The following is a 21,072-nucleotide window of genomic DNA, read 5'->3' as shown; positions in this document are numbered from 1 at the left end:
GCACACCCCGTGAGGCGGGGACTGAGAGCCAGTCCCTCTTCCCCCCCGGCTTATGACCCCCATCGAGGATTCTAAGATCCTTAGGACTGACCTGGAGGGCTGTGGGTATTAGGTGTCCAAGAAGAAAACTCAGATCTGCCGACGACCGCAGGTAGCTTACTTGGGATTTACTATTCGACAGGTGTCCGAAAGCAGCCCGGGATCCGAAAGAAAGCAGGTCATTTGCAATCTTCCGGAGCCTAAGGGCAGAAGGCTGGTGAGAGAATTCCTAGGAGCTGTGGGGTTTTGTAGACTGCGGAGCCCAACTTTGCAGTCTTAGCCACGCCTTTGTAGGACGTCACAAAGGGGGGCGGGGACCGGCAACTTTTGGAATGGGGATTCCAACAACAGCAAGTCTTTCATGACTTAAAGGAAAAACTTCTGAAAGCCCCAGCCCAGGGGCTAGCGGATCTCACAAAGCCTTTTCCACTGTATGCGTCAGAGAAAAGATGGCAGCTGGACTTTAAACCCAAACTGTGGGGCCCTGGCTGAGGCCGGTGGCCTACCTCTCTAAACAGCTAGACAGGGTTTCTAAAGGATGGCCCCCCTGTTTGAGGGCCTTGGCAGCAACTGCCCTGCTAGTACAAGAAGCAAATCAGCTGACTCTTGGGTAAAACCAGAACATAAAGGCCCCCCAAGCTGTGGTGACTGAAAGCCAGCCCCTCTTCCCCACCTGGCTCTTAGGACCCCCATCGCAGGAAGGGGAGGCACTCCCCGCGAGGCGGGGACTGAGAGCCAGCCCCTCTTCCCCCCCTGGCTCTTAGGACCCCCGTCGCAGGGGGAGGAGGCACCCCCAGCGAGGCGGGGTCTCAGAGCCAGCCCCTCTTCAACCACTGGCCCTTAGGACCCCCATCGCAGTGGGGGGAGGCACCCCAGCGAGGCGTGGTCTCAGAGCCAGACCCTCTTCCCCCACTGGCCTTTAGGAACCCCGTCGCAGGGAGAGGAGGCACCCCCCACGAGGCGGGGACTCAGAGCCAGCCCCTCTAAGCCTTCTGGCTCTTCGGACCCCCATCGCGGGGGGGGAGGCACCCCCCGCAAGGCGGGTACAGAGAGCCAGGCCCTCTTCTGCTCCTGGCTCTAAGGACCCCCATCACAGGGGGGGGAGGCACCCCCCGCGAGGCGGGTACAGGGAGCCAGCCCCTCTTCCCCACTGGCCCTTAGGACCCCCATCGCAGGGGGGGGAGGCAACCCCCACGAGGCGGGGTCTCAGAGCCAGCCCCTCTTCCCCCACTGGCCCTTAGGACCCCCATCGCAGGGGGGGAGGCACCCCCCGTGAGGCGGGGTCTCAGAGCCAGCCCCTCTTCCCCCACTGGCCCTTAGGACCCCCGTCGCAGGGGGGGAAGGCACCCCCCGCGAGGCTGGGTCTCAGAGCCAGCCCCTCTTCCCCCGCTGGCTCTTAGGACCCCCGTCGCAGGGGGGGGAGGCACCCCCCGCGAGGTGGGGTCTCAGGGCCAGCCCCTCTTCCCCCACTGGCCCTTAGGACCCCCATCGCAGGGTGGGAGGCATCCCCCGTGAGGCGGGGTCTCAGAGCCAGCCCCTCTTCCCCCACTGGCTCTTAGGACCCCCATCGCAGTGGGGGGAGGCACCCCCGCGAGGCGGGGACTGAGAGCCAGCCCCTCTTCCCCCGCTGGCTCTGAGGATCCTCCGTGGACTCACAGCCTCTTTACCATATTGTGAGTAATATCATCTCCCCCTCTGGAGATTAAGAACTCTTTCACAGACGGGTGTACACCCTCGGTGTACAGAGGGTGTACACCCGTCTGTATTGGGAGTAATATCATCCTCTTCCTCCCTGAATATGAAGAACAGTATCACAGGGGTGTTTCTACTCCCTGCGATATCGCGTGTCATATCCTCCTCTCCCACGTTGCAATTAGAAGGAATATCAGTGGGGGCGTGTCCACCTGTAGGGAAAAGAAAGAGAGATCAGACTGTCACTGTGTCCATGTAGAAAGGAAAGACATAAGAGACTCCATTTTGAAAAAGACCTGTCCTTTAAACAATTGCTTTGCTGAGATGTTGTTAATTTGTAGCTTTGCCCTAGCCGCTTGGCCCCAGCCACTTTGACCCAACCTGGAGCTCACAAAAACATGTGTTGTATAAAATCAAAGTTCAAGGGATGTAGGGCTGTGCAGGACGTGCCTTGTTAACGAAATGTTTACCAGCAGTATACTTGGTAAAAGTCATCGCCATTCTCTAGTCTCAATAAACCGGGGACACAATGCACTGTGGAAAGCCGCAGGGACCTCTGCCCTTGAAAGCAGGGTATGGTCCAAGCTCTCTCCCCATCTGATAGTCTGAAATATAGCCTCATGGGATGAGAAAGACCTGACTGTCCCCCAGCCCGACACCCGTAATGGGTCTGTGCTGAGGTGGATTAGTAAAAGAGGAAAGCCTCTTGCAGCTGAGATGGAGGAAGGCCACTGTCTCCTGCTTGCCCCTGGGAACTGAATGTCTCGGTGTACAACCCGATTGTACATTCGTTCAACTCTGAGATAGGAGAAAAGCTGCCCTGTGGCGGGAGGCGAGACATGTTTGCAGTAACACTGCCTTGTTCTTCTTTACTCCACTGAGATGTTTGGGTGCAGAGAAACAAATCTGGCTTACGTGCACGTCCAGTCATAGTACCTTCCCTTGAACCTAATTATGACATGGATTCTTTTGCTCACATGTCTTCTGCTGACTCTCTCCTTATCATCACCCTGCTCTCCTACTACATTCCTTTCTGCTAAAATCATGAAAATCATAATCAATAACAACTGAGGGAACTCAGAGGCTGGTGCCGGTGCAGGTCCTTGGTGTGCTGAGCGCCGGTCCCCTGGACCCACTGTTGTATCTTTACACTTTGTCTCTGTGTCTTATTTCTTTTCTCAGTCTCTCGTCCCACCCAACTAGAAATACTCACAGGTGTGGAGGGGCAGTCCACCACTTCATCCACCTTCTGTCATATTGAAAGTAACATCATCTTCTTCCCTCCAGGATCGTGGGAATAATATCCCTGGGGGGTTTCCACTTTCTGCCATGTATGTAGTCATATCACCCCCTCCGCCGTGGAATATCATTAAGGAACATCTCACACGGGGGTGTATACTTCCTCCGATATTGGGAGTGACATCAACCTCTCGGTCTCTGAATATGAGGAAGAAAATCACAGGGCGGGTGTACACCTCGTGCTCTACGATGGGGAGTCATATCTGTCTGTTATGGGGAGTAATATCATCCTCTCCCTTTCAGGATACTAATAACAGTTTAACAGGCTGGGTGAACACAGCCTGCGATGCTGAAATTATTATCATCCTCTCCCCCTCTTCCTCCCCTGGCTCTTAGGATGCCCATCTCAGCGGAGCGAGCCACCCCCCGCGAGGCGGGGACTGAGCCAGCCCCTGTTCCCCCCCTGGCCCTTAGGATCCGTATCGCGAGGGGGGGAGGCACCCCCCGCGCGGCGGGGACTGAGAGCCAGCCCCTCTTCCCCCCACGGCTCTTAGGACCCCCATCGCTGTGGGGGGGAGGCACCCCCCGCGCGGCGGGGACTGGGAGCCAACCCCTCTTCCCTGCCTGGCTCTTAGGACCCCCATCGCAGGGTAGCAAGGCACGCCCCGCGAGGCGGGGACTGAGAGTCAGCCCTTCTTCCCCCCCTGGCTCTTAGGAACCCCATCGCAGTGGGGGGATGCACCCTTGGCGAGGCGCGGACTTAGAGCCAGCCGCTCTGCCCCCCCTGGCTCTTGGGACCCCCATCGCAGGGGGGGAGGCAGCCCCTCGTGGCGGGGACTGAGAGCCAGCCCCTCTTCCCTCCATTTCTCTTAGGACCCCCATCGCAGGGGGGGAGGCACCCCCCGCGAGGCGGGGACTGAGAGCCAGCCGCTCTTTCCCCCCTGGCTCTTAGGACCCCCATCGCAGGGAGGGGAGGCACCCCCCGCGAGGCTGTGACTGACAGCCAGCCCTTCTTCCTCGCCCAACTCTCAGGATCCCCATCACACGGGGGAGGCACACCCCGTGAGGCGGGGACTGAGAGCCAGTCCCTCTTCCCCCCCGGCTTATGACCCCCATCGAGGATTCTAAGATCCTTAGGACTGACCTGGAGGGCTGTGGGTATTAGGTGTCCAAGAAGAAAACTCAGATCTGCCGACGACCGCAGGTAGCTTACTTGGGATTTACTATTCGACAGGTGTCCGAAAGCAGCCCGGGATCCGAAAGAAAGCAGGTCATTTGCAATCTTCCGGAGCCTAAGGGCAGAAGGCTGGTGAGAGAATTCCTAGGAGCTGTGGGGTTTTGTAGACTGCGGAGCCCAACTTTGCAGTCTTAGCCACGCCTTTGTAGGACGTCACAAAGGGGGGCGGGGACCGGCAACTTTTGGAATGGGGATTCCAACAACAGCAAGTCTTTCATGACTTAAAGGAAAAACTTCTGAAAGCCCCAGCCCAGGGGCTAGCGGATCTCACAAAGCCTTTTCCACTGTATGCGTCAGAGAAAAGATGGCAGCTGGACTTTAAACCCAAACTGTGGGGCCCTGGCTGAGGCCGGTGGCCTACCTCTCTAAACAGCTAGACAGGGTTTCTAAAGGATGGCCCCCCTGTTTGAGGGCCTTGGCAGCAACTGCCCTGCTAGTACAAGAAGCAAATCAGCTGACTCTTGGGTAAAACCAGAACATAAAGGCCCCCCAAGCTGTGGTGACTGAAAGCCAGCCCCTCTTCCCCACCTGGCTCTTAGGACCCCCATCGCAGGAAGGGGAGGCACTCCCCGCGAGGCGGGGACTGAGAGCCAGCCCCTCTTCCCCCCCTGGCTCTTAGGACCCCCGTCGCAGGGGGAGGAGGCACCCCCAGCGAGGCGGGGTCTCAGAGCCAGCCCCTCTTCAACCACTGGCCCTTAGGACCCCCATCGCAGTGGGGGGAGGCACCCCAGCGAGGCGTGGTCTCAGAGCCAGACCCTCTTCCCCCACTGGCCTTTAGGAACCCCGTCGCAGGGAGAGGAGGCACCCCCCACGAGGCGGGGACTCAGAGCCAGCCCCTCTAAGCCTTCTGGCTCTTCGGACCCCCATCGCGGGGGGGGAGGCACCCCCCGCAAGGCGGGTACAGAGAGCCAGGCCCTCTTCTGCTCCTGGCTCTAAGGACCCCCATCACAGGGGGGGGAGGCACCCCCCGCGAGGCGGGTACAGGGAGCCAGCCCCTCTTCCCCACTGGCCCTTAGGACCCCCATCGCAGGGGGGGGAGGCAACCCCCACGAGGCGGGGTCTCAGAGCCAGCCCCTCTTCCCCCACTGGCCCTTAGGACCCCCATCGCAGGGGGGGAGGCACCCCCCGTGAGGCGGGGTCTCAGAGCCAGCCCCTCTTCCCCCACTGGCCCTTAGGACCCCCGTCGCAGGGGGGGAAGGCACCCCCCGCGAGGCTGGGTCTCAGAGCCAGCCCCTCTTCCCCCGCTGGCTCTTAGGACCCCCGTCGCAGGGGGGGGAGGCACCCCCCGCGAGGTGGGGTCTCAGGGCCAGCCCCTCTTCCCCCACTGGCCCTTAGGACCCCCATCGCAGGGTGGGAGGCATCCCCCGTGAGGCGGGGTCTCAGAGCCAGCCCCTCTTCCCCCACTGGCTCTTAGGACCCCCATCGCAGTGGGGGGAGGCACCCCCGCGAGGCGGGGACTGAGAGCCAGCCCCTCTTCCCCCGCTGGCTCTGAGGATCCTCCGTGGACTCACAGCCTCTTTACCATATTGTGAGTAATATCATCTCCCCCTCTGGAGATTAAGAACTCTTTCACAGACGGGTGTACACCCTCGGTGTACAGAGGGTGTACACCCGTCTGTATTGGGAGTAATATCATCCTCTTCCTCCCTGAATATGAAGAACAGTATCACAGGGGTGTTTCTACTCCCTGCGATATCGCGTGTCATATCCTCCTCTCCCACGTTGCAATTAGAAGGAATATCAGTGGGGGCGTGTCCACCTGTAGGGAAAAGAAAGAGAGATCAGACTGTCACTGTGTCCATGTAGAAAGGAAAGACATAAGAGACTCCATTTTGAAAAAGACCTGTCCTTTAAACAATTGCTTTGCTGAGATGTTGTTAATTTGTAGCTTTGCCCTAGCCGCTTGGCCCCAGCCACTTTGACCCAACCTGGAGCTCACAAAAACATGTGTTGTATAAAATCAAAGTTCAAGGGATGTAGGGCTGTGCAGGACGTGCCTTGTTAACGAAATGTTTACCAGCAGTATACTTGGTAAAAGTCATCGCCATTCTCTAGTCTCAATAAACCGGGGACACAATGCACTGTGGAAAGCCGCAGGGACCTCTGCCCTTGAAAGCAGGGTATGGTCCAAGCTCTCTCCCCATCTGATAGTCTGAAATATAGCCTCATGGGATGAGAAAGACCTGACTGTCCCCCAGCCCGACACCCGTAATGGGTCTGTGCTGAGGTGGATTAGTAAAAGAGGAAAGCCTCTTGCAGCTGAGATGGAGGAAGGCCACTGTCTCCTGCTTGCCCCTGGGAACTGAATGTCTCGGTGTACAACCCGATTGTACATTCGTTCAACTCTGAGATAGGAGAAAAGCTGCCCTGTGGCGGGAGGCGAGACATGTTTGCAGTAACACTGCCTTGTTCTTCTTTACTCCACTGAGATGTTTGGGTGCAGAGAAACAAATCTGGCTTACGTGCACGTCCAGTCATAGTACCTTCCCTTGAACCTAATTATGACATGGATTCTTTTGCTCACATGTCTTCTGCTGACTCTCTCCTTATCATCACCCTGCTCTCCTACTACATTCCTTTCTGCTAAAATCATGAAAATCATAATCAATAACAACTGAGGGAACTCAGAGGCTGGTGCCGGTGCAGGTCCTTGGTGTGCTGAGCGCCGGTCCCCTGGACCCACTGTTGTATCTTTACACTTTGTCTCTGTGTCTTATTTCTTTTCTCAGTCTCTCGTCCCACCCAACTAGAAATACTCACAGGTGTGGAGGGGCAGTCCACCACTTCATCCACCTTCTGTCATATTGAAAGTAACATCATCTTCTTCCCTCCAGGATCGTGGGAATAATATCCCTGGGGGGTTTCCACTTTCTGCCATGTATGTAGTCATATCACCCCCTCCGCCGTGGAATATCATTAAGGAACATCTCACACGGGGGTGTATACTTCCTCCGATATTGGGAGTGACATCAACCTCTCGGTCTCTGAATATGAGGAAGAAAATCACAGGGCGGGTGTACACCTCGTGCTCTACGATGGGGAGTCATATCTGTCTGTTATGGGGAGTAATATCATCCTCTCCCTTTCAGGATACTAATAACAGTTTAACAGGCTGGGTGAACACAGCCTGCGATGCTGAAATTATTATCATCCTCTCCCCCTCTTCCTCCCCTGGCTCTTAGGATGCCCATCTCAGCGGAGCGAGCCACCCCCCGCGAGGCGGGGACTGAGCCAGCCCCTGTTCCCCCCCTGGCCCTTAGGATCCGTATCGCGAGGGGGGGAGGCACCCCCCGCGCGGCGGGGACTGAGAGCCAGCCCCTCTTCCCCCCACGGCTCTTAGGACCCCCATCGCTGTGGGGGGGAGGCACCCCCCGCGCGGCGGGGACTGGGAGCCAACCCCTCTTCCCTGCCTGGCTCTTAGGACCCCCATCGCAGGGTAGCAAGGCACGCCCCGCGAGGCGGGGACTGAGAGTCAGCCCTTCTTCCCCCCCTGGCTCTTAGGAACCCCATCGCAGTGGGGGGATGCACCCTTGGCGAGGCGCGGACTTAGAGCCAGCCGCTCTGCCCCCCCTGGCTCTTGGGACCCCCATCGCAGGGGGGGAGGCAGCCCCTCGTGGCGGGGACTGAGAGCCAGCCCCTCTTCCCTCCATTTCTCTTAGGACCCCCATCGCAGGGGGGGAGGCACCCCCCGCGAGGCGGGGACTGAGAGCCAGCCGCTCTTTCCCCCCTGGCTCTTAGGACCCCCATCGCAGGGAGGGGAGGCACCCCCCGCGAGGCTGTGACTGACAGCCAGCCCTTCTTCCTCGCCCAACTCTCAGGATCCCCATCACACGGGGGAGGCACACCCCGTGAGGCGGGGACTGAGAGCCAGTCCCTCTTCCCCCCCGGCTTATGACCCCCATCGAGGATTCTAAGATCCTTAGGACTGACCTGGAGGGCTGTGGGTATTAGGTGTCCAAGAAGAAAACTCAGATCTGCCGACGACCGCAGGTAGCTTACTTGGGATTTACTATTCGACAGGTGTCCGAAAGCAGCCCGGGATCCGAAAGAAAGCAGGTCATTTGCAATCTTCCGGAGCCTAAGGGCAGAAGGCTGGTGAGAGAATTCCTAGGAGCTGTGGGGTTTTGTAGACTGCGGAGCCCAACTTTGCAGTCTTAGCCACGCCTTTGTAGGACGTCACAAAGGGGGGCGGGGACCGGCAACTTTTGGAATGGGGATTCCAACAACAGCAAGTCTTTCATGACTTAAAGGAAAAACTTCTGAAAGCCCCAGCCCAGGGGCTAGCGGATCTCACAAAGCCTTTTCCACTGTATGCGTCAGAGAAAAGATGGCAGCTGGACTTTAAACCCAAACTGTGGGGCCCTGGCTGAGGCCGGTGGCCTACCTCTCTAAACAGCTAGACAGGGTTTCTAAAGGATGGCCCCCCTGTTTGAGGGCCTTGGCAGCAACTGCCCTGCTACTACAAGAAGCAAATCAGCTGACTCTTGGGTAAAACCAGAACATAAAGGCCCCCCAAGCTGTGGTGACTGAAAGCCAGCCCCTCTTCCCCTCCTGGCTCTTAGGACCCCCATCGCAGGAAGGGGAGGCACTCCCCGCGAGGCGGGGACTGAGAGCCAGCCCCTCTTCCCCCCCTGGCTCTTAGGACCCCCGTCGCAGGGGGAGGAGGCACCCCCAGCGAGGCGGGGTCTCAGAGCCAGCCCCTCTTCAACCACTGGCCCTTAGGACCCCCATCGCAGTGGGGGGAGGCACCCCAGCGAGGCGTGGTCTCAGAGCCAGACCCTCTTCCCCCACTGGCCTTTAGGAACCCCGTCGCAGGGAGAGGAGGCACCCCCCACGAGGCGGGGACTCAGAGCCAGCCCCTCTAAGCCTTCTGGCTCTTCGGACCCCCATCGCGGGGGGGGAGGCACCCCCCGCGAGGCGGGTACAGAGAGCCAGGCCCTCTTCTGCTCCTGGCTCTAAGGACCCCCATCACAGGGGGGGGAGGCACCCCCCGCGAGGCGGGTACAGAGAGCCAGCCCCTCTTCCCCACTGGCCCTTAGGACCCCCATCGCAGGGGGGGGAGGCAACCCCCACGAGGCGGGGTCTCAGAGCCAGCCCCTCTTCCCCCACTGGCCCTTAGGACCCCCATCGCAGGGGGGGAGGCACCCCCCGTGAGGCGGGGTCTCAGAGCCAGCCCCTCTTCCCCCACTGGCCCTTAGGACCCCCGTCGCAGGGGGGGGAGGCACCCCCCGTGAGGCGGGGTCTCAGAGCCAGCCCCTCTTCCCCCGCTGGCCCTTAGGACCCCCGTCGCAGAGGGGGGAGGCACCCCCCGCGAGGCGGGGTCTCAGAGCCAGCCCCTCTTCCCCCGCTGGCTCTTAGGACCCCCGTCGCAGGGGGGGGAGGCACCCCCCGCGAGGCGGGGTCTCAGAGCCAGCCCCTCTTCCCCCACTGGCCCTTAGGACCCCCATCGCAGGGGGGGGAGGCACCCCCCGCGAGGCGGGGTCTCAGAGCCAGCCCCTCTTCCCCCACTGGCTCTTAGGACCCCCATCGCAGTGGGGGGAGGCACCCCCGCGAGGCGGGGACTGAGAGCCAGCCCCTCTTCCCCCGCTGGCTCTGAGGATCCTCCGTGGACTCACAGCCTCTTTACCATATTGTGAGTAATATCATCTCCCCCTCTGGAGATTAAGAACTCTTTCACAGACGGGTGTACACCCTCGGTGTACAGAGGGTGTACACCCCTCTGTATTGGGAGTAATATCATCCTCTTCCTCCCTGAATATGAAGAACAGTATCACAGGGGTGTTTCTACTCCCTGCGATATCGCGTGTCATATCCTCCTCTCCCACGTTGCAATTAGAAGGAATATCAGTGGGGGCGTGTCCACCTGTAGGGAAAAGAAAGAGAGATCAGACTGTCACTGTGTCCATGTAGAAAGGAAAGACATAAGAGACTCCATTTTGAAAAAGACCTGTCCTTTAAACAATTGCTTTGCTGAGATGTTGTTAATTTGTAGCTTTGCCCTAGCCGCTTGGCCCCAGCCACTTTGACCCAACCTGGAGCTCACAAAAACATGTGTTGTATAAAATCAAAGTTCAAGGGATGTAGGGCTGTGCAGGACGTGCCTTGTTAACGAAATGTTTACCAGCAGTATACTTGGTAAAAGTCATCGCCATTCTCTAGTCTCAATAAACCGGGGACACAATGCACTGTGGAAAGCCGCAGGGACCTCTGCCCTTGAAAGCAGGGTATGGTCCAAGCTCTCTCCCCATCTGATAGTCTGAAATATAGCCTCATGGGATGAGAAAGACCTGACTGTCCCCCAGCCCGACACCCGTAATGGGTCTGTGCTGAGGTGGATTAGTAAAAGAGGAAAGCCTCTTGCAGCTGAGATGGAGGAAGGCCACTGTCTCCTGCTTGCCCCTGGGAACTGAATGTCTCGGTGTACAACCCGATTGTACATTCGTTCAACTCTGAGATAGGAGAAAAGCTGCCCTGTGGCGGGAGGCGAGACATGTTTGCAGTAACACTGCCTTGTTCTTCTTTACTCCACTGAGATGTTTGGGTGCAGAGAAACAAATCTGGCTTACGTGCACGTCCAGTCATAGTACCTTCCCTTGAACCTAATTATGACATAGATTCTTTTGCTCACATGTCTTCTGCTGACTCTCTCCTTATCATCACCCTGCTCTCCTACTACATTCCTTTCTGCTAAAATCATGAAAATCATAATCAATAACAACTGAGGGAACTCAGAGGCTGGTGCCGGTGCAGGTCCTTGGTGTGCTGAGCGCCGGTCCCCTGGACCCACTGTTGTATCTTTACACTTTGTCTCTGTGTCTTATTTCTTTTCTCAGTCTCTCGTCCCACCCAACTAGAAATACTCACAGGTGTGGAGGGGCAGTCCACCACTTCATCCACCTTCTGTCATATTGAAAGTAACATCATCTTCTTCCCTCCAGGATCGTGGGAATAATATCCCTAGGGGGTTTCCACTTTCTGCCATGTATGTAGTCATATCACCCCCTCCGCCGTGGAATATCATTAAGGAACATCTCACACGGGGGTGTATACTTCCTCCGATATTGGGAGTGACATCAACCTCTCGGTCTCTGAATATGAGGAAGAAAATCACAGGGCGGGTGTACACCTCGTGCTCTACGATGGGGAGTCATATCTGTCTGTTATGGGGAGTAATATCATCCTCTCCCTTTCAGGATACTAATAACAGTTTAACAGGCTGGGTGAACACAGCCTGCGATGCTGAAATTATTATCATCCTCTCCCCCTCTTCCTCCCCTGGCTCTTAGGATGCCCATCTCAGCGGAGCGAGCCACCCCCCGCGAGGCGGGGACTGAGCCAGCCCCTGTTCCCCCCCTGGCCCTTAGGATCCGTATCGCGAGGGGGGGAGGCACCCCCCGCGCGGCGGGGACTGAGAGCCAGCCCCTCTTCCCCCCACGGCTCTTAGGACCCCCATCGCTGTGGGGGGGAGGCACCCCCCGCGCGGCGGGGACTGGGAGCCAACCCCTCTTCCCTGCCTGGCTCTTAGGACCCCCATCGCAGGGTAGCAAGGCACGCCCCGCGAGGCGGGGACTGAGAGTCAGCCCTTCTTCCCCCCCTGGCTCTTAGGAACCCCATCGCAGTGGGGGGATGCACCCTTGGCGAGGCGCGGACTTAGAGCCAGCCGCTCTGCCCCCCCTGGCTCTTGGGACCCCCATCGCAGGGGGGGAGGCACCCCCTCGTGGCGGGGACTGAGAGCCAGACCCTCTTCCCTCCATTTCTCTTAGGACCCCCATCGCAGGGGGGGCGGCACCCCCCGCGAGGCGGGGACTGAGAGCCAGCCGCTCTTTCCCCCCTGGCTCTTAGGACCCCCATCGCAGGGAGGGGAGGCACCCCCCGCGAGGCTGTGACTGACAGCCAGCCCTTCTTCCTCGCCCAACTCTCAGGATCCCCATCACACGGGGGAGGCACACCCCGTGAGGCGGGGACTGAGAGCCAGTCCCTCTTCCCCCCCGGCTTATGACCCCCATCGAGGATTCTAAGATCCTTAGGACTGACCTGGAGGGCTGTGGGTATTAGGTGTCCAAGAAGAAAACTCAGATCTGCCGACGACCGCAGGTAGCTTACTTGGGATTTACTATTCGACAGGTGTCCGAAAGCAGCCCGGGATCCGAAAGAAAGCAGGTCATTTGCAATCTTCCGGAGCCTAAGGGCAGAAGGCTGGTGAGAGAATTCCTAGGAGCTGTGGGGTTTTGTAGACTGCGGAGCCCAACTTTGCAGTCTTAGCCACGCCTTTGTAGGACGTCACAAAGGGGGGCGGGGACCGGCAACTTTTGGAATGGGGATTCCAACAACAGCAAGTCTTTCATGACTTAAAGGAAAAACTTCTGAAAGCCCCAGCCCAGGGGCTAGCGGATCTCACAAAGCCTTTTCCACTGTATGCGTCAGAGAAAAGATGGCAGCTGGACTTTAAACCCAAACTGTGGGGCCCTGGCTGAGGCCGGTGGCCTACCTCTCTAAACAGCTAGACAGGGTTTCTAAAGGATGGCCCCCCTGTTTGAGGGCCTTGGCAGCAACTGCCCTGCTACTACAAGAAGCAAATCAGCTGACTCTTGGGTAAAACCAGAACATAAAGGCCCCCCAAGCTGTGGTGACTGAAAGCCAGCCCCTCTTCCCCTCCTGGCTCTTAGGACCCCCATCGCAGGAAGGGGAGGCACTCCCCGCGAGGCGGGGACTGAGAGCCAGCCCCTCTTCCCCCCCTGGCTCTTAGGACCCCCGTCGCAGGGGGAGGAGGCACCCCCAGCGAGGCGGGGTCTCAGAGCCAGCCCCTCTTCAACCACTGGCCCTTAGGACCCCCATCGCAGTGGGGGGAGGCACCCCAGCGAGGCGTGGTCTCAGAGCCAGACCCTCTTCCCCCACTGGCCTTTAGGAACCCCGTCGCAGGGAGAGGAGGCACCCCCCACGAGGCGGGGACTCAGAGCCAGCCCCTCTAAGCCTTCTGGCTCTTCGGACCCCCATCGCGGGGGGGGAGGCACCCCCCGCGAGGCGGGTACAGAGAGCCAGGCCCTCTTCTGCTCCTGGCTCTAAGGACCCCCATCACAGGGGGGGGAGGCACCCCCCGCGAGGCGGGTACAGAGAGCCAGCCCCTCTTCCCCACTGGCCCTTAGGACCCCCATCGCAGGGGGGGGAGGCAACCCCCACGAGGCGGGGTCTCAGAGCCAGCCCCTCTTCCCCCACTGGCCCTTAGGACCCCCATCGCAGGGGGGGAGGCACCCCCCGTGAGGCGGGGTCTCAGAGCCAGCCCCTCTTCCCCCACTGGCCCTTAGGACCCCCGTCGCAGGGGGGGGAGGCACCCCCCGTGAGGCGGGGTCTCAGAGCCAGCCCCTCTTCCCCCGCTGGCCCTTAGGACCCCCGTCGCAGAGGGGGGAGGCACCCCCCGCGAGGCGGGGTCTCAGAGCCAGCCCCTCTTCCCCCGCTGGCTCTTAGGACCCCCGTCGCAGGGGGGGGAGGCACCCCCCGCGAGGCGGGGTCTCAGAGCCAGCCCCTCTTCCCCCACTGGCCCTTAGGACCCCCATCGCAGGGGGGGGAGGCACCCCCCGCGAGGCGGGGTCTCAGAGCCAGCCCCTCTTCCCCCACTGGCTCTTAGGACCCCCATCGCAGTGGGGGGAGGCACCCCCGCGAGGCGGGGACTGAGAGCCAGCCCCTCTTCCCCCGCTGGCTCTGAGGATCCTCCGTGGACTCACAGCCTCTTTACCATATTGTGAGTAATATCATCTCCCCCTCTGGAGATTAAGAACTCTTTCACAGACGGGTGTACACCCTCGGTGTACAGAGGGTGTACACCCCTCTGTATTGGGAGTAATATCATCCTCTTCCTCCCTGAATATGAAGAACAGTATCACAGGGGTGTTTCTACTCCCTGCGATATCGCGTGTCATATCCTCCTCTCCCACGTTGCAATTAGAAGGAATATCAGTGGGGGCGTGTCCACCTGTAGGGAAAAGAAAGAGAGATCAGACTGTCACTGTGTCCATGTAGAAAGGAAAGACATAAGAGACTCCATTTTGAAAAAGACCTGTCCTTTAAACAATTGCTTTGCTGAGATGTTGTTAATTTGTAGCTTTGCCCTAGCCGCTTGGCCCCAGCCACTTTGACCCAACCTGGAGCTCACAAAAACATGTGTTGTATAAAATCAAAGTTCAAGGGATGTAGGGCTGTGCAGGACGTGCCTTGTTAACGAAATGTTTACCAGCAGTATACTTGGTAAAAGTCATCGCCATTCTCTAGTCTCAATAAACCGGGGACACAATGCACTGTGGAAAGCCGCAGGGACCTCTGCCCTTGAAAGCAGGGTATGGTCCAAGCTCTCTCCCCATCTGATAGTCTGAAATATAGCCTCATGGGATGAGAAAGACCTGACTGTCCCCCAGCCCGACACCCGTAATGGGTCTGTGCTGAGGTGGATTAGTAAAAGAGGAAAGCCTCTTGCAGCTGAGATGGAGGAAGGCCACTGTCTCCTGCTTGCCCCTGGGAACTGAATGTCTCGGTGTACAACCCGATTGTACATTCGTTCAACTCTGAGATAGGAGAAAAGCTGCCCTGTGGCGGGAGGCGAGACATGTTTGCAGTAACACTGCCTTGTTCTTCTTTACTCCACTGAGATGTTTGGGTGCAGAGAAACAAATCTGGCTTACGTGCACGTCCAGTCATAGTACCTTCCCTTGAACCTAATTATGACATAGATTCTTTTGCTCACATGTCTTCTGCTGACTCTCTCCTTATCATCACCCTGCTCTCCTACTACATTCCTTTCTGCTAAAATCATGAAAATCATAATCAATAACAACTGAGGGAACTCAGAGGCTGGTGCCGGTGCAGGTCCTTGGTGTGCTGAGCGCCGGTCCCCTGGACCCACTGTTGTATCTTTACACTTTGTCTCTGTGTCTTATTTCTTTTCTCAGTCTCTCGTCCCACCCAACTAGAAATACTCACAGGTGTGGAGGGGCAGTCCACCACTTCATCCACCTTCTGTCATATTGAAAGTAACATCATCTTCTTCCCTCCAGGATCGTGGGAATAATATCCCTGGGGGGTTTCCACTTTCTGCCATGTATGTAGTCATATCACCCCCTCCGCCGTGGAATATCATTAAGGAACATCTCACACGGGGGTGTATACTTCCTCCGATATTGGGAGTGACATCAACCTCTCGGTCTCTGAATATGAGGAAGAAAATCACAGGGCGGGTGTACACCTCGTGCTCTACGATGGGGAGTCATATCTGTCTGTTATGGGGAGTAATATCATCCTCTCCCTTTCAGGATACTAATAACAGTTTAACAGGCTGGGTGAACACAGCCTGCGATGCTGAAATTATTATCATCCTCTCCCCCTCTTCCTCCCCTGGCTCTTAGGATGCCCATCTCAGCGGAGCGAGCCACCCCCCGCGAGGCGGGGACTGAGCCAGCCCCTGTTCCCCCCCTGGCCCTTAGGATCCGTATCGCGAGGGGGGGAGGCACCCCCCGCGCGGCGGGGACTGAGAGCCAGCCCCTCTTCCCCCCACGGCTCTTAGGACCCCCATCGCTGTGGGGGGGAGGCACCCCCCGCGCGGCGGGGACTGGGAGCCAACCCCTCTTCCCTGCCTGGCTCTTAGGACCCCCATCGCAGGGTAGCAAGGCACGCCCCGCGAGGCGGGGACTGAGAGTCAGCCCTTCTTCCCCCCCTGGCTCTTAGGAACCCCATCGCAGTGGGGGGATGCACCCTTGGCGAGGCGCGGACTTAGAGCCAGCCGCTCTGCCCCCCCTGGCTCTTGGGACCCCCATCGCAGGGGGGGAGGCACCCCCTCGTGGCGGGGACTGAGAGCCAGACCCTCTTCCCTCCATTTCTCTTAGGACCCCCATCGCAGGGGGGGCGGCACCCCCCGCGAGGCGGGGACTGAGAGCCAGCCGCTCTTTCCCCCCTGGCTCTTAGGACCCCCATCGCAGGGAGGGGAGGCACCCCCCGCGAGGCTGTGACTGACAGCCAGCCCTTCTTCCTCGCCCAACTCTCAGGATCCCCATCACACGGGGGAGGCACACCCCGTGAGGCGGGGACTGAGAGCCAGTCCCTCTTCCCCCCCGGCTTATGACCCCCATCGAGGATTCTAAGATCCTTAGGACTGACCTGGAGGGCTGTGGGTATTAGGTGTCCAAGAAGAAAACTCAGATCTGCCGACGACCGCAGGTAGCTTACTTGGGATTTACTATTCGACAGGTGTCCGAAAGCAGCCCGGGATCCGAAAGAAAGCAGGTCATTTGCAATCTTCCGGAGCCTAAGGGCAGAAGGCTGGTGAGAGAATTCCTAGGAGCTGTGGGGTTTTGTAGACTGCGGAGCCCAACTTTGCAGTCTTAGCCACGCCTTTGTAGGACGTCACAAAGGGGGGCGGGGACCGGCAACTTTTGGAATGGGGATTCCAACAACAGCAAGTCTTTCATGACTTAAAGGAAAAACTTCTGAAAGCCCCAGCCCAGGGGCTAGCGGATCTCACAAAGCCTTTTCCACTGTATGCGTCAGAGAAAAGATGGCAGCTGGACTTTAAACCCAAACTGTGGGGCCCTGGCTGAGGCCGGTGGCCTACCTCTCTAAACAGCTAGACAGGGTTTCTAAAGGATGGCCCCCCTGTTTGAGGGCCTTGGCAGCAACTGCCCTGCTACTACAAGAAGCAAATCAGCTGACTCTTGGGTAAAACCAGAACATAAAGGCCCCCCAAGCTGTGGTGACTGAAAGCCAGCCCCTCTTCCCCTCCTGGCTCTTAGGACCCCCATCGCAGGAAGGGGAGGCACTCCCCGCGAGGCGGGGACTGAGAGCCAGCCCCTCTTCCCCCCCTGGCTCTTAGGACCCCCGTCGCAGGGGGAGGAGGCACCCCCAGCGAGGCGGGGTCTCAGAGCCAGCCCCTCTTCAACCACTGGCCCTTAGGACCCCCATCGCAGTGGGGGGAGGCACCCCAGCGAGGCGTGGTCTCAGAGCCAGACCCTCTTCCCCCACTGGCCTTTAGGAACCCCGTCGCAGGGAGAGGAGGCACCCCCCACGAGGCGGGGACTCAGAGCCAGCCCCTCTAAGCCTTCTGGCTCTTCGGACCCCCATCGCGGGGGGGGAGGCACCCCCCGCGAGGCGGGTACAGAGAGCCAGGCCCTCTTCTGCTCCTGGCTCTAAGGACCCCCATCACAGGGGGGGGAGGCACCCCCCGCGAGGCGGGTACAGAGAGCCAGCCCCTCTTCCCCACTGGCCCTTAGGACCCCCATCGCAGGGGGGGGAGGCAACCCCCACGAGGCGGGGTCTCAGAGCCAGCCCCTCTTCCCCCACTGGCCCTTAGGACCCCCATCGCAGGGGGGGAGGCACCCCCCGTGAGGCGGGGTCTCAGAGCCAGCCCCTCTTCCCCCACTGGCCCTTAGGACCCCCGTCGCAGGGGGGGGAGGCACCCCCCGTGAGGCGGGGTCTCAGAGCCAGCCCCTCTTCCCCCGCTGGCCCTTAGGACCCCCGTCGCAGAGGGGGGAGGCACCCCCCGCGAGGCGGGGTCTCAGAGCCAGCCCCTCTTCCCCCGCTGGCTCTTAGGACCCCCGTCGCAGGGGGGGGAGGCACCCCCCGCGAGGCGGGGTCTCAGAGCCAGCCCCTCTTCCCCCACTGGCCCTTAGGACCCCCATCGCAGGGGGGGGAGGCACCCCCCGCGAGGCGGGGTCTCAGAGCCAGCCCCTCTTCCCCCACTGGCTCTTAGGACCCCCATCGCAGTGGGGGGAGGCACCCCCGCGAGGCGGGGACTGAGAGCCAGCCCCTCTTCCCCCGCTGGCTCTGAGGATCCTCCGTGGACTCACAGCCTCTTTACCATATTGTGAGTAATATCATCTCCCCCTCTGGAGATTAAGAACTCTTTCACAGACGGGTGTACACCCTCGGTGTACAGAGGGTGTACACCCCTCTGTATTGGGAGTAATATCATCCTCTTCCTCCCTGAATATGAAGAACAGTATCACAGGGGTGTTTCTACTCCCTGCGATATCGCGTGTCATATCCTCCTCTCCCACGTTGCAATTAGAAGGAATATCAGTGGGGGCGTGTCCACCTGTAGGGAAAAGAAAGAGAGATCAGACTGTCACTGTGTCCATGTAGAAAGGAAAGACATAAGAGACTCCATTTTGAAAAAGACCTGTCCTTTAAACAATTGCTTTGCTGAGATGTTGTTAATTTGTAGCTTTGCCCTAGCCGCTTGGCCCCAGCCACTTTGACCCAACCTGGAGCTCACAAAAACATGTGTTGTATAAAATCAAAGTTCAAGGGATGTAGGGCTGTGCAGGACGTGCCTTGTTAACGAAATGTTTACCAGCAGTATACTTGGTAAAAGTCATCGCCATTCTCTAGTCTCAATAAACCGGGGACACAATGCACTGTGGAAAGCCGCAGGGACCTCTGCCCTTGAAAGCAGGGTATGGTCCAAGCTCTCTCCCCATCTGATAGTCTGAAATATAGCCTCATGGGATGAGAAAGACCTGACTGTCCCCCAGCCCGACACCCGTAATGGGTCTGTGCTGAGGTGGATTAGTAAAAGAGGAAAGCCTCTTGCAGCTGAGATGGAGGAAGGCCACTGTCTCCTGCTTGCCCCTGGGAACTGAATGTCTCGGTGTACAACCCGATTGTACATTCGTTCAACTCTGAGATAGGAGAAAAGCTGCCCTGTGGCGGGAGGCGAGACATGTTTGCAGTAACACTGCCTTGTTCTTCTTTACTCCACTGAGATGTTTGGGTGCAGAGAAACAAATCTGGCTTACGTGCACGTCCAGTCATAGTACCTTCCCTTGAACCTAATTATGACATAGATTCTTTTGCTCACATGTCTTCTGCTGACTCTCTCCTTATCATCACCCTGCTCTCCTACTACATTCCTTTCTGCTAAAATCATGAAAATCATAATCAATAACAACTGAGGGAACTCAGAGGCTGGTGCCGGTGCAGGTCCTTGGTGTGCTGAGCGCCGGTCCCCTGGACCCACTGTTGTATCTTTACACTTTGTCTCTGTGTCTTATTTCTTTTCTCAGTCTCTCGTCCCACCCAACTAGAAATACTCACAGGTGTGGAGGGGCAGTCCACCACTTCATCCACCTTCTGTCATATTGAAAGTAACATCATCTTCTTCCCTCCAGGATCGTGGGAATAATATCCCTGGGGGGTTTCCACTTTCTGCCATGTATGTAGTCATATCACCCCCTCCGCCGTGGAATATCATTAAGGAACATCTCACACGGGGGTGTATACTTCCTCCGATATTGGGAGTGACATCAACCTCTCGGTCTCTGAATATGAGGAAGAAAATCACAGGGCGGGTGTACACCTCGTGCTCTACGATGGGGAGTCATATCTGTCTGTTATGGGGAGTAATATCATCCTCTCCCTTTCAGGATACTAATAACAGTTTAACAGGCTGGGTGAACACAGCCTGCGATGCTGAAATTATTATCATCCTCTCCCCCTCTTCCTCCCCTGGCTCTTAGGATGCCCATCTCAGCGGAGCGAGCCACCCCCCGCGAGGCGGGGACTGAGCCAGCCCCTGTTCCCCCCCTGGCCCTTAGGATCCGTATCGCGAGGGGGGGAGGCACCCCCCGCGCGGCGGGGACTGAGAGCCAGCCCCTCTTCCCCCCACGGCTCTTAGGACCCCCATCGCTGTGGGGGGGAGGCACCCCCCGCGCGGCGGGGACTGGGAGCCAACCCCTCTTCCCTGCCTGGCTCTTAGGACCCCCATCGCAGGGTAGCAAGGCACGCCCCGCGAGGCGGGGACTGAGAGTCAGCCCTTCTTCCCCCCCTGGCTCTTAGGAACCCCATCGCAGTGGGGGGATGCACCCTTGGCGAGGCGCGGACTTAGAGCCAGCCGCTCTGCCCCCCCTGGCTCTTGGGACCCCCATCGCAGGGGGGGAGGCACCCCCTCGTGGCGGGGACTGAGAGCCAGCCCCTCTTCCCTCCATTTCTCTTAGGACCCCCATCGCAGGGGGGGCGGCACCCCCCGCGAGGCGGGGACTGAGAGCCAGCCGCTCTTTCCCCCCTGGCTCTTAGGACCCCCATCGCAGGGAGGGGAGGCACCCCCCGCGAGGCTGTGACTGACAGCCAGCCCTTCTTCCTCGCCCAACTCTCAGGATCCCCATCACACGGGGGAGGCACACCCCGTGAGGCGGGGACTGAGAGCCAGTCCCTCTTCCCCCCCGGCTTATGACCCCCATCGAGGATTCTAAGATCCTTAGGACTGACCTGGAGGGCTGTGGGTATTAGGTGTCCAAGAAGAAAACTCAGATCTGCCGACGACCGCAGGTAGCTTACTTGGGATTTACTATTCGACAGGTGTCCGAAAGCAGCCCGGGATCCGAAAGAAAGCAGGTCATTTGCAATCTTCCGGAGCCTAAGGGCAGAAGGCTGGTGAGAGAATTCCTAGGAGCTGTGGGGTTTTGTAGACTGCGGAGCCCAACTTTGCAGTCTTAGCCACGCCTTTGTAGGACGTCACAAAGGGGGGCGGGGACCGGCAACTTTTGGAATGGGGATTCCAACAACAGCAAGTCTTTCATGACTTAAAGGAAAAACTTCTGAAAGCCCCAGCCCAGGGGCTAGCGGATCTCACAAAGCCTTTTCCACTGTATGCGTCAGAGAAAAGATGGCAGCTGGACTTTAAACCCAAACTGTGGGGCCCTGGCTGAGGCCGGTGGCCTACCTCTCTAAACAGCTAGACAGGGTTTCTAAAGGATGGCCCCCCTGTTTGAGGGCCTTGGCAGCAACTGCCCTGCTACTACAAGAAGCAAATCAGCTGACTCTTGGGTAAAACCAGAACATAAAGGCCCCCCAAGCTGTGGTGACTGAAAGCCAGCCCCTCTTCCCCTCCT

At 58.6% G+C, this 21,072-nt stretch overlaps 5 long non-coding RNA genes across 5 annotated transcripts; all 5 read right to left on the bottom strand.

The window, feature by feature from the left end:
• Positions 1 to 1,379: 1,379 nt before the first annotated feature.
• Positions 1,380 to 5,278, bottom strand: LOC134730313 (uncharacterized). Its single transcript, XR_010112087.1, has 3 exons — positions 4,115 to 5,278; positions 2,945 to 3,168; positions 1,380 to 1,943 (listed from the first exon to the last, which is right to left on the bottom strand). It is a non-coding gene; the product is annotated as an uncharacterized LOC134730313 (long non-coding RNA).
• A 124-nt stretch (positions 5,279 to 5,402) lies between these two features.
• On the bottom strand, positions 5,403 to 8,759 carry LOC134730311 (uncharacterized). Its single transcript, XR_010112085.1, has 3 exons — positions 8,138 to 8,759; positions 6,968 to 7,191; positions 5,403 to 5,966 (listed from the first exon to the last, which is right to left on the bottom strand). It is a non-coding gene; the product is annotated as an uncharacterized LOC134730311 (long non-coding RNA).
• A 916-nt stretch (positions 8,760 to 9,675) lies between these two features.
• On the bottom strand, positions 9,676 to 12,864 carry LOC134730314 (uncharacterized). Its single transcript, XR_010112088.1, has 3 exons — positions 12,242 to 12,864; positions 11,072 to 11,295; positions 9,676 to 10,070 (listed from the first exon to the last, which is right to left on the bottom strand). It is a non-coding gene; the product is annotated as an uncharacterized LOC134730314 (long non-coding RNA).
• Positions 12,865 to 13,781: 917 nt separating this feature from the next.
• LOC134730309 (uncharacterized) lies at positions 13,782 to 16,968 on the bottom strand. Its single transcript, XR_010112083.1, has 3 exons — positions 16,346 to 16,968; positions 15,176 to 15,399; positions 13,782 to 14,174 (listed from the first exon to the last, which is right to left on the bottom strand). It is a non-coding gene; the product is annotated as an uncharacterized LOC134730309 (long non-coding RNA).
• Positions 16,969 to 17,886: 918 nt separating this feature from the next.
• LOC134730312 (uncharacterized) lies at positions 17,887 to 21,072 on the bottom strand. Its single transcript, XR_010112086.1, has 3 exons — positions 20,450 to 21,072; positions 19,280 to 19,503; positions 17,887 to 18,278 (listed from the first exon to the last, which is right to left on the bottom strand). It is a non-coding gene; the product is annotated as an uncharacterized LOC134730312 (long non-coding RNA).

The sequence above is a fragment of the Pan paniscus genome, chromosome 3 (assembly GCF_029289425.2).
Source record: "Pan paniscus chromosome 3, NHGRI_mPanPan1-v2.0_pri, whole genome shotgun sequence".
Taxonomy (NCBI): domain Eukaryota; kingdom Metazoa; phylum Chordata; class Mammalia; order Primates; family Hominidae; genus Pan; species Pan paniscus.
This window is presented reverse-complemented; position numbering and strand designations above follow the sequence as displayed.